Source organism: Tamandua tetradactyla, chromosome 2 (genome assembly GCF_023851605.1).
Source record: "Tamandua tetradactyla isolate mTamTet1 chromosome 2, mTamTet1.pri, whole genome shotgun sequence".
Lineage (NCBI taxonomy): Eukaryota > Metazoa > Chordata > Mammalia > Pilosa > Myrmecophagidae > Tamandua > Tamandua tetradactyla.
In genome coordinates, this window is record NC_135328.1 from 156,329,354 (window position 1) to 156,347,792 (window position 18,439).

The 18,439-nt window shown below is 36.2% G+C and overlaps 1 pseudogene; it reads left to right on the forward strand.

Moving 5' to 3' along the window:
* Nucleotides 1–13,787: 13,787 nt before the first annotated feature.
* Nucleotides 13,788–15,368, forward strand: LOC143654370 (BAR/IMD domain-containing adapter protein 2-like 1; annotated as a pseudogene).
* The last annotated feature ends 3,071 nt before the right edge of the window (nucleotides 15,369–18,439 follow it).

Consider the following 18,439-nt stretch of genomic DNA (forward strand, 5'->3'; position numbering starts at 1 on the left):
GACCAGAAATTGTCCTGATTAATATATCACAATGTTGAGGATGGAGTGAATGGTAGTGTAGATTAAATTTTTTATTTTAGGTATGAGTGAAACCTATGGCCCATATAAATTAGAAAAGTTTACCAATGTACAGTATCTGGAAGAATTATCCAGATATTTCTATCCTTAATTACATAATTATTTTTGTCATCATTAAGAAAGGAAATCCCTAAGCCCAGACAACTTCAGTACCTGATCTCAAACAAAGAAATCATGAGGAACATTCCATTGTAGAACAGGATGTAAGGAACTTTCAAAATGGGAATTGGCTAAGGTAAATGAAATGCAAGTACCAAATGTCAAAAGAGAACAGAATGTTTGTGTACTCTGTCAAAACCTTGTCATTGAAAAAATAGAAACAGGATGAGATGCTGTAAAGTTGAGGGATGAATGCATATGTGAGACTTGGGGTGGTGTGATCTTTTCCGCTTTCATTTTCCACTCTGTGAAGTGGAGACAAGGGAAACTATCTATCACTTAAATTTAAAAATCTCTGATCTTCTGAGACTACCTGAGGATGATTCTGTGTGGTAACTTTTATTATCAGACTGTTATCCTCTCTTTGCCTAAGATTTCTCACCTTTCAGTGTGAACAATAATTGTGACTTTCTTCTAACTAACATTATGTGAAAAGTAATGAGATAGTACATTCAAAATACATAGAATTTTATCTGATGTACATTAAGGTTTCAAGTAATGTTTATTATGACCTGATAACATTCCCACACTTTCACAATAAAGGTTAACTCCCTAAGGGATATTCTTATCAAATTAGAAAAAAGTATGTAAATTGATAAGAAGCATAATTAAGAATTGAACTAGCAATCCAATAGACCAACCCAAGTATTTTCTCTTCAAATAACAAGCACTAAGAGCAAAAATTCCACTATAATTCAAAAATTCGCACACTACTACTTTTTTCAAGGCACTTTAAAAACTCAGGAGATTGCTAAAAGAAATTTTTCTTCTGGTATCCTGATATCTTAGGCATATTTCCCCTTAAACTCTTCTAAACTAAACATTGTTAGAACCGTTTTTTTCTGAAAGTTCATTTTCCATGGTACAGTCCTTAGATTATTTTCCTTTTACTTAGAGTCTCTCCCTCATTTTCAGCTTGCTGAGCAGGCAAACAACTGCTTTCAGTTTCCATGGAAACTGGATTCCTGTGTCTGCATGTAGGCATTCTCATTCCACCAACCTTTTGTTGTGTTGTAGGACCTAGTAATTTAGGTGGGAAAGAACATGGTATTCTTCCAAGATGACTATGATATGGTAATAAAGGTTAACTTTGTTCAAGCTGGAAACCAAGGGTAGTTGGAAGAAGTATAAACTCTCTAAAACACCAGATTGAGATAAAGGTACCAAGGGAACTGAGAGACTGGAGGAATGCAGTGTGTTCTATGCAAATTGTGTGCTGTCCTGGTGACTTTTCCATCAGAGCTCTTATAGATCAGAAGTGAAGAATCTTCTGCTGTATAAGTCAACAAGTAGGAACCTTCCTGCAAACTACCTAATTTCTTTAGGATATGTTGGAGGATGTTAAATAAACATGAAATCCTGAGGGCTGAAAGCTTTTCTTTTAAATCTTCTAAGGTAATTTCTTCAAGCAGGAATAGCTTGAAGTAAATGCAACATACCCAAAATAAAATGAGTAATTGAAATGCAACAAATTTTCAGTTCCATAAGTGATAAACTTCACTTTCAGTCAGAACTTCAGCTCCATAACAAGCTTGATACTCCACTTTTGGCAATACATAAACTGGGAATTGTCTTCTGATTTTCTTTGATTTTTTAGAACAGAGTCTTGTCTCGAACTGGATACTGCCATGCATGAGCAGCAATAGATCTTGCAGGGTAAGTAACTTATAAACAATATTTCCTCCCTGAGGTTCTAGTTATTCCAGTGTTTCTTCAAAATAGTCCTGCAGTTCATATGGCAATTGCCCTTTTGGTTTCTGAAACACGGAAAGCCATATAGACTTTGGCGAAGTAGAGGCATCTGAAGAAGTAAAGGATTGCTCAGAAGCAGCAGGCTGTTTAGAATTTTCTAAATTCATTAAGGACAATTCAGTACTTTACTGGAAATTGGCTTTAAGAGTTCATAGAACATTAAAAAAGTTTCCAATTGTATCAAATTTTTCACATACTTTTTTGTATGCTGTATGGCAAGGTCATATTTCATTATTTTTTCATGTGAGTATCCCATTATTGCAGCACCATTTGTTGAATTTTTGTCAGTTTGTTTTGTTTTGTTTGGGGGATAGTGCATGGACTGGAAATCAAACCCAAGTCTCCCACATGACAAGCGAGAATTCTACCACTGAACTACCCTTGCACCCCCACATATTCTTTCTCTTTTTTTTTTGAGTGCTTGATTCACTATACATTTATTGAGAATTTTTAAAAAATATTTTCATTGAAACATATTCATACATGTAGAGTGCAACCATATTATATAATCAGCAGCTCACAATATTATAACAAGTTGTGTATCTTCTCTGTGATCATTTTTAAAATATTTGCATCACGCCAGAAAAAGAAAAAATGAACTCATACATCCCATACTCCTTACCCCTCCTTCTCATTTACCCACAGTATTTCAACCTACGTAGTTTTTATCCTTTATCTCCTACTGTTATTTATTTATTTTTATCCTTTTTAAAATTCATCTGTCCATAATCTGGATAAAAGGAGCATCAGACACAAAGTTTGTGCAATCAGAGTCACATTGTAAAAGCTATAGAGTTATACAGTCTTCAAGAATTAAGGCTACTGGGCAGGCCATGGTGGCTCAGCAGGCAAGAATGCTCGCCTGCCATGCCAGAGGACCCGGTTTTGATTCCCAGTTCCTGCCCATGTGAAAAAAAATGTGAAAAAAAAGATTAAGGCTACTCGAACACAGTTCAACAGTTTCAGGTACTTCCCTCTAGCCACTCCAATAACCATGAACTAAAAAGGGATATCTACATAATGTGTATGAATAACCTCCAGGATAACCTCCTGACTTTGCAATCTCTCAACCACTGATACTTTATTTTGTCTCATTTCTCTTTTCCCCCTTTTGGTCAAGAAGGCTTTCTCATTCCAATGATGCTGGATCCCAGCTCATCCCCAGGAGTCAGGCCCCATGTTGGGACATTTACACCCCTGGGAATCATGTCCCATGTAAGAGGGAGGGCAGTGAGTTCACATGCCAACTTGGTTTAGAGAGAAAGGCCACATTTGAGCAACAAAAAAAGACTTTTTAATTATGCGTGGCCTATCTTTGCATGAATAAGTTTCATAGGGGTGAAATTACTCTGGGAAATATCAGGGCATCATACTAACCTGGACAAACCAACAAAGTCTCACACCCTATTCAAGATTCCATGTACTTATGATGTTCAACTAAATTAACCATACAAGTTAAATTAGGAAATGCACTTCCCAAAATATTAAGTTTATACCAAATAAACATCTCTCTCTTTGGTCTCACACAGAAGATGAAGTTTTAAAATATGGACAATATCATCCCACATCGTAGTCCTACCCCGATCAGCTTCATTCATATCTGTACTTGAAATCTGATCACTTTTTTCAACTTTTTAAATAGGCTAAGCAATTTTTGACAAAGGGGTAAAGCACGCTCAATTCAGAAATAATACTCTTGCCAAAAATGGTGGAGGGTGGGCCATGGTGGCTCAGCAGGCACAGTTCTGGCCTGCCATGCTAGAGACCTGGGTTCGATTCCTGGTGCCTGCCTATGTTAAAAAAAATGGTACTGGGAAAACTGGATCTCCATTTGCAAGTAAAAGGAGGACCTCTACTCACGCCTTTTACAAATATATATACACCCAGAAGAATAGAAAGAAAGGACTCAAATACATATTTGCACACTAATGTTCATAACAACATTATTCAAAAGATGGAAGCAACCCACGTGCCATCAACCAATGTATAGATAAACAAAACTTGGTATATACAGACCATAGAATATTATTCAACTGTAAAAAGGAATGAAGTTTTGATGCATATAACAGCATGGGTGAACACTGAGGGCAATATGCTGAGTGAAATAAGCCAGAATCAAAAGGACAAATATTGTATTCTTTCACTGATATGAACTAATTATAATAAGCAAACTCATACAGTTAGAATCCAGAACATGGTCACCAGGGGATAGATTTGGGATAGAGAACGGGGAGCTGAAGTTCAATTTGTACAGAATATCTACTTAGGTTGATTGTAAAGGTTTGGAAATGGATGGTGGCAGTGATAGCACACTACTGTGGGTGTAATTAACAGCACTGAATTATGTATATGAATGTGGTTGAAAAGGGAAGTTTTGGGTCATGTATGCTACTAGAATGAAAGTTAGAAGATAAAACATGGGACTTTATAAGATAATAAACCCTGTTGTGGATGGTCTAGGGTTAATCATATAAGTATAAGAATGTTCTTTCATGAATTGTAACAAATGTATGACATTAATATAAGGTGTTCATAATAGGGTTGGATATGGAGAAAAACACACCTACTGCAATCCATGGATTAAACTTAGCATTGCTTCAAATACGACATAAAATAAGACTAGTAAGTAGCAGTAAATATTATTAAAAATGCTTGCAAGGAAATAATAGTGTCATTTTAATATTCTTTCATCAATTGAATCAAAGGTATCACATTATTGCAAGTTGTCAACAATGAGGGCTATATGGGAACACTATATAAATCTGCAAATTTGTTTTAAAAAATGTATGTAAGTGAAAAAAACAGACACAAAGTACTACATATTGTATGACTGTATTTATATAAACTGTAAATATAAATAAATCTATAGACACAGAAATAGATCAGTGGTTATGTAGGGCTGGGGAAGGACAGAGGGATTGAAAGGTGACCACTAAGGGATATGGGGGTTTCCTTTTGGAGTAGTGAAAATGATCCGAAATTGATCACGGTGATGAATTCACAACTCTGTGAATTTACTAAAAGCCATTGATTGTACATTTTGGATGGGTTGTTTGTGGAGTATGTCTCACTAAAACTTCTTTTAAAAAGAAAAAAATGGCAAGGGATTTGAATAGATATTTCTCCAAAGAGAATACATAAATGTCCAATAAGCACATGTAAAGATGCTTAATATCATTAGTCATTATGGAAATGCAAATCAAAGCCACAATTAAATACCATTCCACACACACTAGGATGGCTATAATCAAAAAGTCAATAGTAACAAGTATTGACAAGGGACCCTCAGACTCTACTGTTGGCAACATAAAATGGTGCAGTCACTTTGTAAAACGGTTTAGAATTACTACAGAACCCAGAAATTCCATCCTTAGGTATATACGTAAAAGAAATGAAAATATATGTTCACATAAAAAACTTGTATGTGAGTGTTTATAGCAGCATTAGTTACAATCACTAAAAAGTGTGACATGTCTTGGTTTATTTAGGTCGCACTTAAATTTTTGCACTAAATTTTATACTTTTGCTCCTACAGGTCTTATGAATCTTTTATTAGATTTATTCCTGAGTATTGCATATTCTATTTTATTTATATATTTATCCTGTGACAATCAATACATCTTATTTCATTTTATTTTTAAAACTTCCTGCTATTTGTATATAGGAATGCAATAGGTTTTTGTATACTTTATGCCTTTAGTACCTTTCAAGACTCTTCTTTTAAATACAAATAAAACTTTAGGAAAAACAGTACATGAAAGAATTATAGTATTATTTCTGCAATTATAGGACTAGACCTCTGCTAGCAAAAACATTAGAAAGGTAGAATTCCATTAGCTCTACATTCTTGTAAATACTTGAAATTTTCATTCTTTAAAAAAATTTGCTGTTCAGATGGGTATGACAGTGTATCTGATGGAGATTTTAATTTGCATTTTTCTGATGACTCTTGCAGTTGAGAATATTTTCATGTATTTACTGGCTTTCTGGATATTCTCTTTTGTGAAATGCTTGCTCATAATTTTTCCCATTTTTTCTTGGTTTGATTTTTTTAAATTTATTTGTAATTCTTTAGGAATATAAATTGGAAATTATTTAAATATTCTGGAAATTAATCATTTTTGACATTAATTTAAAATTAGTGTAATTCATGGTCAACTGAAACACATCACCTTGTATTTAAAAGCTGTTGTCTATCCCCAAACAAAGCTTCCAAGTTTGTCGTATCTTTCTGGTCAATAGTAATTTTATAATCTCAAGTCTGTCATTAATCATAACCAGCTATGTACCAAATACAACTTTAACTAGCACACATTTTAGGTTTTCTACTAAATCAGTTCAAATGTAGCAAGACATGTTCAAATACAGAGCCTATTATATACCAGGCCTACAACACTGGTTTGACTTGAAAGTGATTTTCATATAAGTTGTCTTTAACAAACCCAAGCTGTCAGCTACTGGACATCCTACCCACAGGTCTTTGCAGTAAGTTCTACTAAAAATGAGTGGTAGAAAAATCGCAACATCTCTAAATTAATCTTGACATTTTGACTTTAAAAATTTCATCTTGCCATGTTAGAAATTCAGGATATTTCTTATATATTTAGGATTTCTTGAAGATATAATCACAGATTATACATGATAAAATTATGTATTATAGCTTATTAATGATTTTTTCATATCCTGAAATATGATTTCTATGGGTAAAAAATAGCCTTAAATACTATGAATAAATAACTGCTGTCATATTATCCTCTTACCCAGCCTCCTATTTCCCTTCAATCCTTTGTATTTTTCACCTTAAATATTATTTTTCTATTCTCAAAATCAGCTCATGGGGCCTCATAACCAACCAGCCCTGTTGCAGGCCTGGAATCAACTCCATGTGGAGTTCAATTCCATGAAGCACCTGGAACAAGCAGAATGGATGAAGGAGCTAGGTCAGGAAAGACCTAGAATGAGATCAAAAGAATTTCAACTGGTGGAGTTGGCCAGGCTAGGCCTTTGGAAATGAGGCAGTGAAGTGCAAGGGGAGAGATTGGAGGATAGCAGTCCCTCAAGTCTTTGTCAGTCCAAACATTTTCAGCAACTTTTTATTCATAATCTTATTAGAGACTCATATTAACTTTATGAAATAGGCATGTAAGAAACTAGTATCACCATTTGTATATGGTAAAAGTAAAAACCAGAGTAGTCTCCTGATTTCCAGTCCAGGGCACTTTCACCTTATATTTCTTTGCCATGATTGTTCCTCCCCTGAGTTCTGCCACAGAGGTTAGGCTGCTGGGTACAGTGTCTGGTACTCAGATTCCACACCTGGGTCATATGCTTTAAAACTACTGAGCAAGCTTTGTGGAATTCATTTCTACCTCTCCTGCCCCTCATGGGTCCATGAGGAGTCACACATGCATAGTATATTTCAGTTTAATGAAGCTCTGGTGGTTATTGAGTGCTTGCACTGATCCCTACTTTTACAGATGAGGAGACTGATGTCCAGAATGGAACCAATTATCCAAGCTCTCACAAGAATTTACTGGTAGAATTAAGACCAAACAGTTATCTTAACTCATGACTTCTGGTCATATTATGTATGATATGTCTTATAAATTTTGTCTGAAGAATGAGGTAACAGAAGTTGCTAGGGTCCCGATGTCAGGATTAAGCAGTGATATAGTTGTAAAAAAACATAAGGTTAGATCTTCCAGGGTGAATCTCTGGTCCCTCCTCATTCTAAAGTGATGGAAGTGAGGGTAGGCCTGCTGTCTAGTCCTGGTGGGGGAATCTTTAACCTAAGTAATGACCCAAGATCTACCCCCCAACTTTCCTTTCTAAACTCTACCCTACCTCAATTCGCTGTCACCAACTGAACTGGATCCAAGAGAGCATAGATGTTGGTCACCTCGTCATGATTATCCTCTATCCTTCTTCAAGTTCTTATTCCTCCATCCACTTTTTTTATAGCTCACCACCCACCTTCTACAGAAAGTAGAAAGTGGCATCTTAATATGCAAGTTTGAGTACCAGAGACCACATGTTTGCCTAAAAGTGTGAGCAGGATCCATCTGGGCTGACAGCTTCATACATATATAAACTAGCTTTTTCACATTAGAAAATTCACACCAATTTTTGGGCCTTTATCAAGTCAGGGTAGAGTTTAGACTTTTCAAACTAATTGTCAAAGAGTTTTCTAACTCCTTAAGTATATCTGAGGGTATTTCAACAACTCTAAATTCAATTAAACATGAGGAAGATTTACAAAATAATTTTCATAGACAAACTCTGCATCTTGTGTGGTTCAATTTAGAAAGAAAGTCTCTTGTATCCTCTTTAAAAACCACACTTAGCAGGTCCTTTTAAGCCTCTTCCAACCCTCTCTTATATCCTGGGTAATGTCTAGAACTAGAAGGGCCAGAGAAATGATGTGGTCCAAACTCTTTTAGTAAATGTGAGCACTGAGGCCCAGAAAGAGGGGAAGTAATCTGTAATCTGTCCAAGGTCAAACAATAAGTGATAGCACTTGGCAGTTTAAAGTCAGTTTCTGATACAATAAGCTGTTTCTCCTATGAATGGATGCCCTGCTATATTCTCAGGCTAGATAGGTGGGGAAAGAGTAGAAAGAACTTTAGCTTTTTCATTCATGGAATGAAATCTGCAACTTTCTCAGGGTCACAAACTCTCAGGATCATAGACCTTCATTCCCCACCCTTTAGTTTTGCAAATATTGGCAAACCTTTTGAGGATATGATTGGAGGTTGACAATCAGTGAATGGAGATTTTCATTTACTCTAGGATGGGTAAAATTTTGTCTTTCCTCTATTTTCCTAGAAGGTTCCATGGTCCTTCTCCATGATCTGTCTTAGGCCTTGGGACTTCTCAAGGATTAAGAAGATTTCTTGCTAAATTTTGACCTTAGACTAATGTTGCATGTGATCAATGTGCCCTTCATTGACATGAGATGCAATGAATTCTCTGGCATACTGACCTCCTTCCAGCCCTAAAATTCTCTTTAAAAACTGACCATACCATTATTTGACATTTTGTGTTATTGTGAGTGTGTATGTGTGTGTGTGCTCCTGGTCAATGCCTTTGCCAGTCTCAACAACTCCTCATGTGAATGCCCTAGTGACCTATAATGATATACCTTTATTTTGTATTTTTCTTCCTTTTCCTTCTATAGAAAAAGACACTGGGCTGTTTCTAAGATGAGTCAATAGGAGTAGAGGCTAACAACTTCTGTAATTTGTAGAGAGTTTCTTGCCCTTGGTAGAAGTTTGAATTAGATGATATCCAAGTCTCTTTTAATTGCATGAATTAAAAATATTTTCTCTGCCACATGAAGATCTAGCCTCCAGCCCAAGGAATTTTCCTAATTCAGTGGTCCCTTGAGTTCCATGACCTATCATAAGTATGTCCATAAACCTAAAACATTCATATTCTCTGCTTTGGTTTTGGAGTATATTACAACTTGTTAGAATCTCTTAAGTGAAGCTTGTCAATAATTATTTTAAAATGGAAAATGAAATTTACTTAATAAATGAAGTTTGTCTATCAGATAGTATGGCTTATGTAAAGTAAAATAATAATAAAAGGACTCATCATATGTAAAAATAGTAGAGAGATCATTTCTTCGCCTTTTGGTTAAATTAAGTGTAAAAATAGTGGAGATTTTCTTCTCTCATTCCCTTCTTTTCTCATTGTATGTAACATATGCTACGTGGTGTATCTCTATATCTCTTCATTTATTTAGGTCTAATATATTGCGATCTTTCAGGTCGCATAATCTATAGATTGTAATAAGTCTGTCATAATCCACTAATACATATTTGTACACAGAATAATGACAGTTTTGGTCTTCATTTCCAAACATTATCTCGTTTATTTGCTTCTTGAGTGTGGCTGCAAAATGTAATGTATGAGGCATGCCGGAATCTGTAATCTTGATTAGAAGTGGTGAGAGCTGGCATCCCTGACTTGTTACCAATCTCGAACAGAATGTTCATATTTACATATGAAATATTTACTATTTGAGTTTGATATTTACCATAATTTTTGAAGATGTAATTTATCAGGTTAAATAAATTATCTTCTATTTCTAGATGGCTTGGAGTTTTCATCATGACTGAATACTGAGTTTATCAAATGCTTTTTCAGTCTCTATTAAGGTGATTGCATTTATTTTTTCATTTCTAAAGAGCTGAATTTGATGATATATTAGATTAATGAGAAAGTAAACATGTATTTTTTGGTATAAGCTCAAGACCAAAATAACTTATTTTCAAGATGGCTGCATTCAGTTCCTGAATGTTCAGCATATTTGTGTCTATATTCAAGATTGAGAACTTATGATTCTCAATAACTAACATAAAATGTAAGATAATATATGACTTATAATTTTCCTTTCTCGTGATATTCATATCAGATAAGTTTGGAGTTGATACCAGCCTTAGTTTGTCCATATCTTTAAATATGTATATATACATACAGACCTAGTATATTAACTAGCCCTTTCACTTCCAGATATATACACGAAATAATTTAAATATGTATCTAAACAAAGTCATATATACAAATAATTCTGTAATAGCACCAAATTGGGAATATCCAAATATTCACCAATAAGTGAATGGATAAACAAATTACATTAAAGTTATATAGCAGAATATAATCCAGCAATGAAAAGAAGTACTGATATAAGCAAAGACATGGATGAATCTCAAAATAATGATGCTGAAAGTATCAACCTAACCCTCCCCCCAAAAACACACATACAAACCAGAATCCATACTATGTGACACCATTTATATAAAATTCTTAAAATTACAATGATCTAACACTTCATACAACTAAAAACATAATGACAAAAAGCAGATCAGTGATTGAGGGAGGGAATGGGAGGATTACAGAAGGGCATGAGGGGTGTGCCAAGGTGGCTCAGCAAGCAGAGTTTATGCCAGAGACCCAGATTCAATCCCGATGCCTGCCCTTGCAATAAAAAAAAGGCATGTGTACTTCAAATCAAAACTACAATGAGATACTATTTCACACCTATTAGAATGGCTGCTGTTAAAAAAAAAACAGAAAATTACAAGTGTTGGAGAGGATGTGGAGAAATAGCACTCATTCATTGCTGGTAGTAACATAAAATGGTGCATCCACTGTGGAAGAGAGTTTGGCAGTTCCCTAGAAAGCTAAGTTTAGAAATACTTATGTGATCTGGCAATCCCACTACTAAGTATATATCCAAAAGAATTGAAAGCAGGGACTAGAACAGATATTTGCCCACTAATGTTCATAGCAGCATTATTGACAATTGTCAAAAGATGGAAGTAACCCCAAGTATCCATTGACCAAACAATGAATAAAAAAATCTGGTATAGACATATGATGGAATATTCAGCCATAAAAATGAATGAAGTCCTGGTTCGTGCAAGTCCTGTTGCATGAAATAAGCCAGACACAAAAGGACAAGTATTATATGATCTCATTGATATAAAATATTTAGAATATGCAAATACATAGAGTCAGAGTCAGAATCTAGACTATAGGTTACCAAGGAATGGAGCAGGGATAGGGAATGAAAGTTAGGCTCAATATATACAGGGTTTCTATTTGGAATGATGGAAAAGTTTTGGTAATGGATGGTGGTGATAGTAACACAACACTGTGAACATAATTAACAGCACTGAAATATATATATGAATGTGGTTAAAAGGGGGAAATATTGGGCTGTATATATGGTGACTGAATGAAAAAAATTAAATAAATCCATGGACTTGCACTACACAACTGTGAACGCTAAGTTAAACTGTGGATTATAGTTAATGGTATGGTTATGAAAATGTGTTATCATCAACTGTACAAATGCTCCAAACCAGTACCAGGTATTAATAATAGGGTGGTTTGTTTCCCGGTGCCTGCCCATGCAAAAAAAAAAAAAAAAAAAAAAGATAGGGTGGTGTATGAGAATCCTGTATTTTATGCATGATTGTGCTATAAACTCACTTCCTTAATAAAAAATAAGAGCATGAAGAAACTTCTTTTTGGAGGAGATATCTATATTCATTATCTTTGCTGTGGTAATGGTTGCATGAGTGTATACATATGCCAAAATTATACATACATTTAAATATGTGCAGTTTATTATCTGTCAATGATGGCTCAATAAAGCTGTTTAAAGTAAAAAAAAACCCACACAATTCAAAATGGATCAGAGACCTAAATATAAGAACTAGAACTATCAAACCCTTAGAAGAAAACATAGGGAAGCAACTTCAGGATGTTGTATTAGACAATGGTTTCTTAGACCATACACTCAAAGCACAAGCAACAAAAGGAAAAATAGATAAATGGGAGTTCATCAAAATTTAAAACTTGTAAGTCTCAAAGGACATTTTGACATTTATTATGAGCTACACAATAGGAGATAATATTTGGAAACCACATATCCTTAAAGCTTAAATAGCCAGACTATAAAAGAAATACTTTAGCATATCAACAAAAAGACAAGCAAGCCAATTTAAACATAGCAAAAGACTTGAATACACATCTCCCCAAAGAAAGTATACAAATGGCTGGGAAGCACATGAAAAGATACTCAACATCATTAATCATCAGGGAAATGCAAATCAAAACCACAATGAGATAACCTTTTCTCACCAATTAGAATGGCTGCAGTTAAAAAAAAAAAACAATGGAAAATAATGTGCTGGAGAGCATTTTAGTTTGTTAAGCTGCCAGAATATAATATACCAAAAATGGAACGTCTTTTAAAGAGGGAATTTGTTAAATTGCAAGTTTACAATTCTAAGGCTGTGAAAATGTCCAAATTAAGGCAAGGCTATAAAAACATCCAAACTAAAGCATCCATGAAAACATACTTTGGCTCAAGAAGACTGATGATGTTTTGGGATTTCTCTCACAGCTGGAAAGGAACATCTCCATTTCTCTCCAGGTTTCTTTAATGAATTCCCCGGGGGCATTTTCTTTATGCATCTCCAAAGGTCTCTGGCTGTGTGGGCTCTGTTGGCTTTTTCCAAAATGATTCCTCTTAAAGGGCTTCAATAAACAAATCCACCTTGAAGGGGTGAGACACATCTCCATGGAAACCATCTAATTAAAATTTACACACCATTGTTCATTGCAGCATTATTTACAATTGTCAAAAGATGCAAGCAACCCAAATTCCATCGACCAATGAATAAATAAACAAAATGTTGTATAGACATCCAATGGAATATTATTTGGCCATAAAAAAGAATTAAGGGGCAGGCCACAGTGGCTCAGAAGACAGAGTTCTTGCCTGCCATGCAGGGGACTGGGGTTTCATTCCCCTGCACCTGCCCATGCAAAAAAAAAAAAAAGAAAGAAATTAAGTACTGGAACATGCAACAACATGGATGAGCTGTGAAGACATCGTGTTGCATGAAATAAGCCAGACACACAAGGACAAATATTGTATTATCTCACTTTTTTTTTGGAAATAAGTAGAATAGGAAAAGTAGTATAGAGTCAGAATATAGAATATAGGTTACAAGGGCATGGTGTGGGGATTGGGAATGAGAAGTTAATGTTTAAAATACACATAATTCCTATTTGGAATGAAAGAAATGGGAAGTTAATGTTTAAAGTACACATGATTTCTATTTGGAATGAAAGAAATGTTTTGGTAATGGATGGTTGTGATGGTAGGACAACATTCTGAATGTAATTAACAGTACTAAAATATAGACCTGAATATGATTAAAGGGGGCATGTTAGGCAATTCACCTGGCAACAGAGGCTGCACCCCTAGTTTTGACATGTCGGTATCTGGTGGAGGAGCACAGGCACTCCTGGTCAACGGCTGTGCTAGTGGCCAGGAGCCTCTCAGCCACGCACCAATGCTCCCAAGTTCCCGTGTCCGTGGTGTTTAGTGCTTACTGACCTGGTGGCCACAGCCATGTCATGAGGGCCTGAGGAGGTGAACCGGCTGACCAAGAACACCTACTGGCTAAGATCCTGGCAGGAAAAGACTACTACATTGGAGTGGCCAAGATTGGAGAAATCGCCACCGGGACCCTGTTCGACAAAGCTTGGACATGTTATCATAGAGATGTTGGGTACACAGAAGAAACTCAATGACAGTCTTGATGAAAGTTTCAGAAACTTCCACAAAGAGATCATACATGAGCTGGAGTAGAAGATGGAGCTTGATGTAAAATATATGAAAAGATACCAAATAGAACACAGGAATAAATTAGAATCTTTGGAGAAATCTCAAGCTGAGTTTAATAAGACCAGAAGAAAAGTCAAGGAGGATGAAATATGAGCATTAAAAAAATTGAATTGTAGCAACTGTTATTTCTCACCAGAGTGAAATCCAGAAATTTATTGCAGATGGTTACAAAGAAGCTCTCCTTGATGAGAAATGTGCTTCTATTTTTTAGTTCACAAACACTGTGGTTTTGCAAATCATATACATTATTTATCACTTACAGTCTGCATAAGTACTCGATTCCAAACTGCCTAAGTGGTTGAAAACCTGTAGTGATACCACCAAAGTACCAGAGAAAATCATGAATATGATAGGATAAATAAACTCCAGCCCCATCCAGACACCATCTCCAGCCCCAACATACAGAATTCCTCAGCCTTCTCCAATGACCCAAAGAAGCAACATGTTTGGGGATGATTATGACACTGTTTCTAACGTTTCAGTAAAGATACCCCCAGCTCCTTCAGGTAGAGCACATGCCCATCCTTTGATCAGTATGTTTAATAACCCAGCAATAGTTAGAATTCAGAAAGAAAAAGAATTTGACAGATACCCCAGAGTATTCTAGTTCACAGCAATCGGTTTCTATTGCCACTGGCTGAAACAGGATGAATAAACAGAAACTAAAAACCATTTTCCCACACACTGCTGGCTCTAACAAGATCTTACTTAGCTTCAGACAGGGAGAGGTCATCATGATGCTCATCCCTGAGGAGAAAGATGGTTGGCCTTACCAAGAACATGATGACACCAAAGGGAGGCATTGCCTCCCATTGTCATATACAACATTGGTGCCTGAAAATGCAAAGAGAAAAGTGACTGTGCCCACACTGAGCCCTGCACCAGTAAGAAGCATCTGCATGATGAATTTATCTGAAAACGAAATACACTGTTGTCATCTCTTCACCAGATTATTTGGAATGTCCATCCACAGGAGCAGCTGCAGATAAGAAAGATGTTTCCAAAAGTACCCTCTAATGTACCAGTGTCCAAACCAGAAATCTCATCTCCTAGTGATGCAAAAAGGACTGCAAAACCACATTTTTTAAGTGGAGAAAATCCCTTTACTACTGTGAAACTCCAATGGATGGTGATAAATGATTGATCAGCACCAGTCATCCAATGAGAAGATGGTGAAGGAACTCTTCTTATTCCTCTAATGTTAAATTTGCACTTTAAAACATGATGGCTATAGGGGGTGCAAGGGTAGTTCTATAGTAGAATTTTTGCCTACCATGAAGGAGAACTGGGTTCAATTCCTGGTCCATGCACTTCCCCTCCAAAAAACAAACGAACAAGCAAAACAAACAAAAATTCAACAAATGGTGCTGCCAAACAGATACCCACATGGAAAAAGAATGAAATGTGACTCCACCATACAGCATACCAAAAACATGATAGCTATATTTTCTTTAATATGTGCAAAACTTAGATTAAATGCTGCCTGATTTTAAGTGGATTCTAATTGACCAAATAGGTGCATTTTCGCAATTTAACATAGTATGTTTTACACATTTCTGTCTTTAAGATAAAATTAATTATAGTTTAATGATCAACTCACTCAGTCATTTAAAATATTTTCTTCCTTTTCAGTTTAAATTTGGTTCCGGTCCTTACTGTATTATTAAAAATATATTCTATGATTTTTCTCTATAAGGAGCCAGAATAAAGGATGATCTCTGCTTTATTACTGACTTTCTGCACTTGAATGCAAATGAAACCACTATTTATTTTATTAATCATGTGCAATACAATGTTTATTTAAAAATATTGTGGAAGTTTGCATCTTAGAATGAAATCATAATTTTAAGAAATGTGAATTATGAAAGTATTATGTAAAATATAAGTTCAACTTTAAAACTATTTTAATTTAATCAAATGTAGAGCTAACTTGGAGAAATTCCAAGCTTTCCCCCTACAATTTAGACCTAGCTGCAGAATGCTGAGGCATTTTGCCTATTCTTACAGCCATGGTATTTAGTACATAAGAAATAATTTCCAAGAACTACTGCATTTGGTAGCTAAGGCTCCAACTGGACTCACCCCTCAGCATCATGCCACTGCCAGCCTCGTTGCATGCCAGGTCATGTGTATTGGCCTGGCTCTTGGGGGTGCAGGTGTGACTGATGACTCCATAAGCAGAGACCTGTGGTGCTCTCACCAAGGTGGCTCACCAGAGCTGCTTCCATCAATAATTTTCTCTGAAATCTCATGAGAGCCGTGTGTTCCCATTTCTGAATCAGGTTCTGACCTGCCAAAACACTTGTAAAGCCTAGGAGTCCTCCAGAAGCCTATCTAAGTCTTGTAGTCAGGGGTCCTATGTCTCAGCTGAGGCAGTCACTGTGCACTAGCAATCTGTGCTTTTGGTTCTGAGGTTGTCAGGTCTCTGCAATGTGAGTCAGTAGCCAAGTTCACCTCTGGCTTCCATGGATTTTCTAGAGTAAGTTTGGCTTATTGTCTCTCAGGAGGAGGAAGCACCTTAGAGGAAAGATAGAAGAACTGAGAATATCTGGTCTGGGATGAGTGGAAAATCATGATTAAAATTCACCCCAGACCACTTGTGTGTGTGTGTATGGGGGCGGGGGGGTACGGCGGGGCGGTGGTGGATGGTATCTGCCTGCTTGTTGTTCATCACAGCTCTTTGATGCCACCATAAATGTATTGTTTTCCTGTAAGCTTGTAATTGGTTAAGGTCAGATGCTGGCAAACCAGGGTGAGTATGTGCCACTTCAGGCTATTGGGCCTGACTCCTTCCTAGGGGTTTGAACAAAGTCACTAATTGCCCAAGGGTTAATGACACAGGGCTGCTTAATGCGACCCCAGAACTGCAAATTTGAGTCACACTAAATGCATTTGTCAGGCAGCACCAGCCACCTTCAAGGAGGACACTCCTATAAATGGCCCATTGCCACTTAGGCAAGAGCAAGAGAGTGGAAATAGCAGAATTCCATTATTTTCAATGGTAGGGAGTGAGAGGTAGGTTTTGTGAGTGTATTAAGAAGGGGCAATGGTGGTTGTGTGTGTGTGGGGGGATTGTGTGCACTGTGTCCCTTTAGATGTCCTTTTTTGGGATCTTCTGGCTTCCTTACAGATATATAAAAATAGGCCCTGGGATTATTAGATTCCACTTACACACTCACTTGGGTCACCCCAAGCCCAGTTTACATCTTCACAAAATGAAATTATAGTGATCACTTCCCTTCCTCTCATGGGACTTGAGGGGCTTGTCTTTAAGACAATGCACTGAGGTGCATTCTCTGTAATAAATGTCAAGGCATTACCTCAATTATAATAAAAAATAACTTGAAAAAACACAAAAAGGGCATGTTAGTTTATGTATGTGGTAACAGAATAAAAAATTTAAAATATCTATTGAACTACACTTCACAAACAGTGAATCATATGTCAAACTATGGACTATATTTAATAGTACAATTATAAAAATGTGCTATTATTACTTGTATCATGTTCCACACCAAGGTAAGTTGTTAACAATAGGGTGGTATATGGGAATTCTGTATTTTATGCATGCTTGTTCTCTATCAAAGAAAAAAAGTTATCATTTTGTTCATATATCATTTTCCTGATGTCTTTTATTTTTGTCCATGTTATCCTTTAGAACTTTTAGCATATTTAAGGAAGTTTTTAAAAGTATTTTGTCATGTTACTTCAATCCTTTAACTGGTTTCCAATACTCTGAGAAAGATGGGGGTGTTTTGTTTTGCTTGTTGCTTCAAACTTCTGTTTGGGGGATGGTGCACTAGAATTTCTCATTCCATGTTTTTTGGCTTGCTAAAGCTGCCAGAATGCAATATACCAGTAATGGGTTGGCTTTTAGAATATAGATTTATTAGCTTATAAATTTACAGTTCTAAGGCTGTGAAAATGTCCCAATTAAGGCATCAACAGTGTGATATCTGTTGAAGATATCTCTGAAGATAGGCTCCTGGCATCTGAGGGGTCTTCTGAAAGAAAGCACAGCATAAGGTCAGTGTCTGCTGGTCCTTTGCTCTTGGGTTTCATTGCTTCCAGCTTCTGGTTCCAGTAGCCTCCTCTCTGAGGTTCTGTGGGACCTGTCTTAGCTTCTCCAGGGCTTTCCCTCTGTGTTTTCTTGCCTTTTTCTCTCCTTTATCCTTTCATAAAGGACTCTAGAAAAAGGATTAACTTGAATGAGATGGGTCACGCCTCAAATTGAAA